Below are 9003 nucleotides of genomic sequence, written 5' to 3' on the forward strand. Positions count from 1 at the left end.
AAGAGCAGAGGCAGATAAAACCACAAAGATGGGGAAAAAGCAGGGCAGAAAAGCTGGAAATTCAAAAAATAAGAGCACATCTCCCCCGGCAAAGGAGCGCAGCTCATCGCCAGCAACGGATCAAAGCTGGACAGAGAATGACTTTGACGAGATGAGAGAAGGCTTCAGTCCATCAAACTTCTCAGAGCTAAAGGAGGAATTATGTACCCAGCGCAAAGAAACTAAAAATCCTGAAAAAAAAGTGGAAGAATTGATGGCTAATTAATGCAGAGAAGGTCATAAACGAAATGAAAGAGATGAAAACCATGACACGAGAAATACGTAACAAATGCACAAGCTTCAGTAACCGACTCGACCAACTGGAATAAAGAGTATCAGTGATTGAGGATCAAATGAATGAAATGAAGCGAGAAGAGAAACCTAAAGAAAAAAGAAGAAAAAGAAATGAACAAAGCCTGCAAGAAGTATGGGATTATGTAAAAAGACCAAATCTACGTCTGATTGGGGTGCCTGAAAGTCAGGGTGAAAATGGAACCAAATTGGAAAACACTCTTCAGGATATCATCCAGGAGAACTTCCCCAACCTAGTAGGGCAGGCCAACATTCAAATCCAGGAAATACAGAGAACGCCACACAGATACTCTTCGAGAAGAGCAACTCCAAGACACATAATTGCCAGATTCACCAAAGTTGAAATGAAGGAAAAAATCTTAAGGGCAGCCAGAGAGAAAGGTCGGGTTACCCACAAAGGGAAGCCCATCAGACTAACAGCAGATCTCTCGGCAGAAACTCTCCAAGCCAGAAGAGAGTGGGGGCCAATATTCAACATTCTTAAAGAAAAGAATTTTCAACCCAGAATTTCATATCCAGCCAAACTAAGTTTCATAAGTGAAGGAGAAATAAAATCCCTTACAGATAAGCAAATGCTTAGAGATTTTGTCATAACTAGGCCTGCCTAACAAGAGACCCTGAAGGAAGCACTAAACATGGAAAGGAACAACCGGTACCAGCCATTGCAAAAACATGCCAAAATGTAAAGACCATCATGGCTTGGAAGAAACTGCATCAACTAATGAGCAAAATAACCAGTTAATATCATACTGGCAGGATTAAGTTCACACATAACAAAATTAACCTTAAATGTAAATGGACTAAATGCTCCAATTAAAAGACACAGACTGACAAACTGGATAAAGAGTCAAGACCCATCAGTCTGCTGTATTCAGGAGACCCATCTCACATGCAGAGATACACAGACTCAAAATAAAGGGATGGAGGAAGATTTATCAAGCAAATGGAGAACAAAAAAAAGCAGGGGTTGCAATACTAGTCTCTGATAAAACAGACTTTAAACCATCAAAGATCAAAAGAGACAAAGAAGGCCATTACATAATGCTAAAGGGATCAATTCAACAGGAAGAGCTAACTATCCTAAATATATATGCACCCAATACAGGAGCACCCAGATTCATAAAGCAAGTCCTTAGAGACTTACAAAGAGACTTAGATTCCCATACAATAATAATGGGAGACTTCAACACTCCACTGTCAACATTAGACAGATCAACGAGACAGAAAGTTAACAAGGATATCCAGGAATTGAACTCATCTCTGCAGCAAGCAGACCTAATAGACATCTACAGAACTCTCCACCCCAAATCAACAGAATATACATTCTTCTCAGCACCACATCGCACTTATTCCAAAATTGACCACATAATTGGAAGTAAAGCACTCCTCAGCAAATGTACAAGAACAGAAATTATAACAAACTGTCTCTCAGATCACAGTGCAATCAAACTAGAACTCAGAACTAAGAAAATCAAAACCACTCAACTATATGGAAACTGAACAACCTGCTCCTGAATGACTACTGGGTACATAACGAAATGAAGGCAGAAATAAAGATGTTCTTTGAAACCAATGAGAACAAAGATACAACATACCAGAATCTCTGGGACACATTTAAAGCAGTGTGTAGAGGGAAATTTATAGCACTAAATGCCCACAAGAGAAAGCAGGAAAGATCTAAAATTGACACTCTAACATCACAATTAAAAGAACTAGAGAAGCAAGAGCAATCACATTCAAAAGCTAGCAGAAGGCAAGAAATAACTAAGATCACAGTAGAACTGAAGGAGATAGAGACACAAAAAACCCTCCAAAAAATCAATGAATCCAGGAGGTGGTTTTTTGAAAAGATCAACAAAATTGACAGACCACTAGCAAGACTAATAAAGAAGAAAAGAGAGAAGAATCAAATAGACGCAATAAAAAATGATAAAGGGGATATCACCACCGACCCCACAGAAATACAAACTACCATCAGAGAATACTATAAACACCTCTACGCAAATAAACTAGAAAATCTAGAAAAAATGGATAATTTCCTGGACACTTACACTCTTCCAAGACTAAACCAGGAAGAAGTTGAATCCCTGAATAGACCAATAGCAGGCTCTGAAATTGAGGCAATAATTAATAGCCTACCAACCAAAAAAAGTCCAGGACCAGATGGATTCACAGCTGAATTCTACCAGAGGTACAAGGAGGAGCTGGTACCATTCCTTCTGAAACTATTCCAATCAATAGAAAAAGAGGGAATCCTCCCTAACTCATTTTATGAGGCCAACATCATCCTGATACCAAAGCCTGGCAGAGACACAACAAAAAAAGAGAATTTTAGACCAATATCCCTGATGAACATCGATGCAAAAATCCTCAATAAAATACTGGCAAACCGGATTCAGCAGCACATCAAAAAGCTTATCCACCATGATCAACTGGGCTTCATCCCTGGGATGCAAGGCTGGTTCAACATTCGCAAATCAATAAACATAATCCAGCATATAAACAGAACCAAAGACAAGAACCACATCATTATCTCAATAGATGCAGAAAAGGCTTTTGACAAAATTTAACAGCCCTTCATGCTAAAAACGCTCAATAAATTCGGTACTGATGGAACGTACCTCAAAATAATAAGAGCTATTTATGACAAACCCACAGCCAATATCATACTGAATGGGCAAAAACTGGAAAAATTCCCTTTGAAAACTGGCACAAGACAGGGATGCCCTCTCTCACCACTCCTATTCAACATAGTGTTGGAAGTTCTGGCTAGGGCAATCATGCAAGAGAAAGAAATCAAGGGTATTCAGTTAGGAAAAGAAGAAGTCAAATTGTCCCTGTTTGCAGACGACATGATTGTTTATTTAGAAAACCCTATTGTCTCAGCCCAAAATCTCCTTAAGCTGATAAGCAACTTCAGCAAAGTCTCAGGATACAAAATTAATGTACAAAAATCACAAGCATTCTTAGACACCAGTAACAGACAAACAGAGAGCCAAATCATGAATGAACTTCCATTCACAATCGCTTCAAAGAAAATAAAATACCTAGGAATCCAACTTACAAGGGATGTCAAGGACCTCTTCAAGGAGAACTACAAACCACTGCTCAGTGAAATAAAAGAGGACACAAACAAATGGAAGAACATACCATGCTCATGGATAGGAAGAATCAATATCGTGAAAATGGTCATACTGCCCAAGGTTATTTACAGATTCAATGCCATCCCCATCAAGCTACCAATGACTTTCTTCACAGAATTGGAAAAAACTGCTTTAAAGTTCATATGGAACCAAAAAAGACCCCGCATCTCCAAGACAATCCTAAGTCAAAAGAACAAAGCTGCAGGCATCACGCTACCTGACTTCAAACTATACTACAAGTCTACAGTAACCAAAACAGCATGGGCCTGGTACCAAAACAGAGATATAGACCAATGGAACAGAACAGAGTCCTCAGAAATAATACCACACATCTACAGCCATCTGATCTTTGACAAACCTGAGAGAAACAAGAAATGGGGAAAGGATTCCCTATTTAATAAATGGTGCTGGGAAAATTGGCTAGCCATAAGTAGAAAGCTGAAACTGGATCCTTTCCTTACTTCTTATATGAAAATTAACTCAAGATGGATTAGAGACTTAAATGTTAGACCTAATACCATAAAAACCCTAGAAGAAAACCTAGGTAGTACCATTCAGGACATAGGCATGGGCAAAGACTTCATGTCTAAAACACCAAAAGCAACGGCAGCAAAAGCCAAAATTGACAAATGGGATCTCATTCAACTAAAGAGCTTCTGCACAGCAAAAGAAACTACCATCAGAGTGAACAGGCAACCTACAGAATGGGAGAACATTTTTGCAATCTACTCATCTGACAAAGGGCTAATATCTAGAACCTACAAAGAACTCAAACAAATTTACAAGAAAAAAACAAACAACCCCATCAAAAAGTGGGCAAAGGATATGAACAGACATTTCTCAAAAGAAGACATTCATACAGCCAACAGACACATGAAAAAATGCTCATCATCACTGGCCATCAGAGAAATGCAAATCAAAACCACAATGAGATACCATCTCACACCAGTTAGAATGGCGATCATTCAAAAGTCAGGAAACAACAGGTGCTGGAGAGGATGTGGAGAAATAGGAACACTTTTACACTGTTGGTGGGATTGTAAACTAGTTCAACCATTATGGAAAACAGTATGGCGATTCCTCAAGGATCTAGAACTAAATGTACCATATGACCCAGCCATCCCATTACTGGGTGTATACCCAAAGGATTCTAAATCATGCTGCTATAAAGACACATGCACACGTATGTTTATTGCGGCACTATTCACAATAGCAAAGACTTGGAATCAACCCAAATGTCCATCAGTGACAGACTGGATTAAGAAAATGTGGCACATATATACCATGGAATACTATGCAGCCATAAAAAAGGATGAGTTCGTGTCCTTTGTAGGGACATGGATGCAGCTGGAAACCATCATTCTTAGCAAACTATCACAAGAACAGAAAACCAAACACCTCATGTTCTCACTCATAGGTGGGAACTGAAAAATGAGATCACTTGGACTCGGGAAGGGGAACATCACACACCAGGGCCTATCATGGGGAGAGGGGAGGGATTGCACTGGGAGTTATACCTGATGTAAATGACGAGTTGATGGGTGCAACACACCAACATGGCACAAGTATACATATGTAACAAACCTGCACGTTATGCACATGTACCCTAGAACTTAAAGTATAATAAATAAATTTAAAAAAAAGAGTTAAAGGAGTAAGTATAAAAAGTTATACTTTTTTTTTTCTGAGATGGAGTCTCGCTCTGTAGCCCAGGCTGGAGTGCAGTGGTGCAGTCTCAGCTCACTACAAGCTCCGCCTCCCAGGTTCAGGCCATTCTGCCTCAGCCTCCCTAGTAGCTGGGACTACAGGCGCCTGCCACCACACCTGGCTAATTTTTTGTATTTTTAGTCAAGACTGGGTTTCACGGTGTTAGCCAGGATGGTCTCGATCTCCTGACCTTGTGATCCACATGGCTCGGCCTCCCAAAGTGCTGGGATTACAGGCATGAGCCACCGTGCCCAGTCTCATGTAATTTTTAATACAAGACATCCAAAGTCTTACACAGTCAGTTGATCCCATCAGGAACAAAATATGGCACGAATTCCAGAAAAAAGAACATATCTTTTTTCTTTTTCTTTTTTTTTTTTTTTTGCTTTGCGCGTAGGCTTTTTAGTCTATGCAACGATTATTGATTTGCTAAGGACAGTAACAGTCAAATACTAGAGAAAAGAAGAGAGGAGAAATATTTTTATTTCTTCTAAAGAGGTGAAAATAAGATTTTTTTTTATTTCTTACTCATAAGATTTTTAAACTCTTAAAAATGCAATATCGTCTTTTCAAAGCACATGCCATCTTAAAATATATTAGCAATGTACATTTGCACTCAAAGAAAAACATGCAGCACCATTGTCTTCTGACAAAATTCTACATTAAAAACCCTATGCGACTTTCTGCAAATATGTTCCATCTTTATTATTCAGGGACTCCAAACCACAAACATGCAGTGCAATATTTATTGTTTCTTATTTCCGTACAAAATACGGGACCAATGATGTCTTCTAACAACCGTTTCCCGATGGTTGAACAGCAGTCTCTCTTTGCTTTAAAGTATTCTTTTTAACTTGCTGATGTGAGGTATCATTGGAATTCAGTAAAACTTGAGGCTCCAATAGAGGGTGGAGGATGAAGGATGGAGGAGAAATAATTAAGGTCTATCCTGTACCACAAACTTAGGGGAAAAAAGTTTACACAGAGAAAAACAACCAAAAAACCTCAGATTTTATCAATGCACCCTTTAAAAATGTGTGGTTTTTTTTAAATTTCTGAAAGCAGCTGAATGTGAATCAAAAGCAGTTCCTGAGTAACTGCACTAAACAGTCTTTTAAAATATATATGTACATACACATGTACCTATGTGTATGTATGTGTATACATACATATATTTACAACAGCTCATTTTTTGGTCCTGCCTTGATTTACCTCCCCAGCATTTAGTACCTTCTTTCCTTTCAGTCCCCAATGTGCAAGTACAATAGCATTAGCTCTGGGAGTCAGCGTGGAGCAGATGTTTCTGATCACTCCTGTGAGATCATCTGCTTGTCTGACAGGTCAGGTTTCCAGAGTTGCTGCAGGTCATAGTTCTCTCAATCTCACAAAAGCTGTGAGCGTCACGGCCACCTCACGTTTTCTTCATCAGACGCCATGACTGCCACGTGTGGAGCTTGTTGTAGGCTGTCTGGAGTATCTCTATGTAACTTACCAAATTTGTGCTTAATTACTGTCTCCGAATCTTTTCTTGGAATGGGCAGAGCTTTGTAACTTGGAATCGTTCCAAATTACTTTTCATTTTCGCTACCTTTTCTTCTAGGAAAGCAGGACCAGAAATAACATAGAAGTTCTCCAACAGCTACATGCAAGTGTTGCAATTCAGACTGAATATCATTTGGCACCATCTGGTTTAACGGTTTGCTGTGATCCTCCCTGCATGAGTGCCCCTCCAGGTGACAGTGCTGTGATGGTACTACCAGAGAGAATCTGAGCTAACTTGGGTGTATAAGCTTCCATTTCTTGTCCAATACTTTGAAAAGAATAATGTCCTGACTTGTTGCATACTGTAGTGACTGGGTTGGAGCTGGACCATAATACCTATCTAACTTCTTGAGGTTTAGTGCATTCATTTTCACAAAATTATTTTTCCCCAAGTCTTCATATTCAATGGACTCTTGTAATTTCGCCCTTTTGACTACTGGCTGAAAGCAGTCTGCATCTCCGGAATTTCCATCCATCCTGCTGGGCTATTTTGTTCATTTTCTGCTTCTTGTTTCCTGAGTCCAGCTGCCTGGACCATGGCACTTTGATAGTTAAATCTCTTGATGGCAACATTACTATTCTCTTTTATGGATTTCGAATTGGAAGCAGATGGCACAGAGGAAATGCCATAGCCCTCATCTAATGATGTATCTCCCAAAGCTGTTAAATCCAGTAGTGGGTTTTTCACTCCTAATGAAACCATTGTTTTTAGGCGTTTTTCATCTATTTTGGCATATTCTGCAAAGAGATCCTTTGACCCAGTATTCAGCCGATCCCTGTGAAAATAATGGGACTGGAAAAAACGTGTCCAGAATCCCTTCTCTGTCGCGTTGTGGGGAACATTTTCTGCACATTTAATTTTTACTGCTGGATAGGTCCTAAATATGACCTCGATGATATCAGAAGTTAAATTATATCTCAGAGCATTACAGCCATCCGTTTGGGGCCAGACATCAGCCAGAAATGCAGCAGCAATGCCAACATCCTGCTTATGATTGGATGTGGAGAATTTTCTGTTGCATTCACATTTAAACAATTGGCCCAGAATTCCTCAGCACTGATCACTTGGCTCACAACAAGGTCTTTATAAAGCTGAAACAAAACAGGATCTTCTTGCAGCATTCTGTTCTTCTCTTCCAGTTCTTTGCTTTCCTCTTGAATTTGGGCAGCAGCAGCTGAAGAAGGTCCTTTACTGCATCTTGCTCTTTCACTGCTGGGCTTTCACTGGAAAAATGGAAGTTAGTTGTTTGTGTCCCCTGCATGCAGGTCCAGCTGATGCTGAATTTTAGCTTTTCCTTCTGGACTAATTTTCTGGCATTTGATATCCACATACATATGGCTGATTGTAAATCTATTTTTGCCTTCAGGTGCCCAAGCAATTCTTTCTGCCATGAAGTATAGAGCTCCATCCTGCTCCTTTGACGCACTTTCTTTACAACCAGCAAAACTTCTTCAGATGAGGTTGCTATGGTGGCTGGAAGGTGCAGGTGGAAGTTACAATTCTAGGCAAGAAACTAACTTGATTGAATACAGTCGAGTTCCGCTGCGCTTCTTAGAGCTGCTGCTGGGAAGAGGCTGAAACCCAGTGGACGCAGCAGTTGCCACTGCCTCTGTTACCAGGGGTGTCTCGCCTCGAGGAGTCTGAAGGCATGTGGAGTGCCTGCGAGGAGTCTGAAGGCACGTGACTGGGAACACAGAATTTTTTTTTTTTTTTTTTTTTTTTTTTAAATATCTAGGTCTTGGGCCGGGGCAGTGGCTCACACCTGTAATCCCAGCACTTTGGGAAGCCGAGGTGGGTGGGTCACCTGACGTTGGGAGATCGAGACCATCCTGGCTAACACAGTGAAACCCCGTCTCTACTAAAAATACAAAAAATAAGCTGGGCGTGGTGGCACATGCCTGTAATCACAGCTACTCGGGAGGCTGAGGCAGGAGAATCACTTGAACCCAGCAGGCAGAGGCTGTGGTGAGTTGAGATCAGCCATTGCACTCCAGCCTGGGCAACAAGAGTTAAACTGCATCTCAAAAAAAATATATATATATGTATATATGTATATGTATATATGTGTGTGTATATGTGTGTGTATATGTGTGTGTATATGTGTGTGTGTATATATATGTATATATCTAGGTCTTTGGAAAGGTTTTTTTTTTTTTTTTTTTTTTCAAACAGTCTTACTCTGCTGTCCAGGCTGGAGTGCAGTGGTACAATCTCGGCTCACTGCAACCTCCACCTCCTGGGTTCAAGCGATTCTCCTGC

At 40.2% G+C, this 9003-nt stretch overlaps 1 pseudogene; it reads right to left on the reverse strand.

The window, feature by feature from the left end:
• Positions 1-6612: 6612 nt before the first annotated feature.
• Positions 6613-8175, reverse strand: LOC103244187 (general transcription factor IIH subunit 1 pseudogene; annotated as a pseudogene).
• Between the last annotated feature and the right edge of the window lie 828 nt (positions 8176-9003).

The sequence above is a fragment of the Chlorocebus sabaeus genome, chromosome 18, assembly GCF_047675955.1.
Source record: "Chlorocebus sabaeus isolate Y175 chromosome 18, mChlSab1.0.hap1, whole genome shotgun sequence".
NCBI lineage: Eukaryota > Metazoa > Chordata > Mammalia > Primates > Cercopithecidae > Chlorocebus > Chlorocebus sabaeus.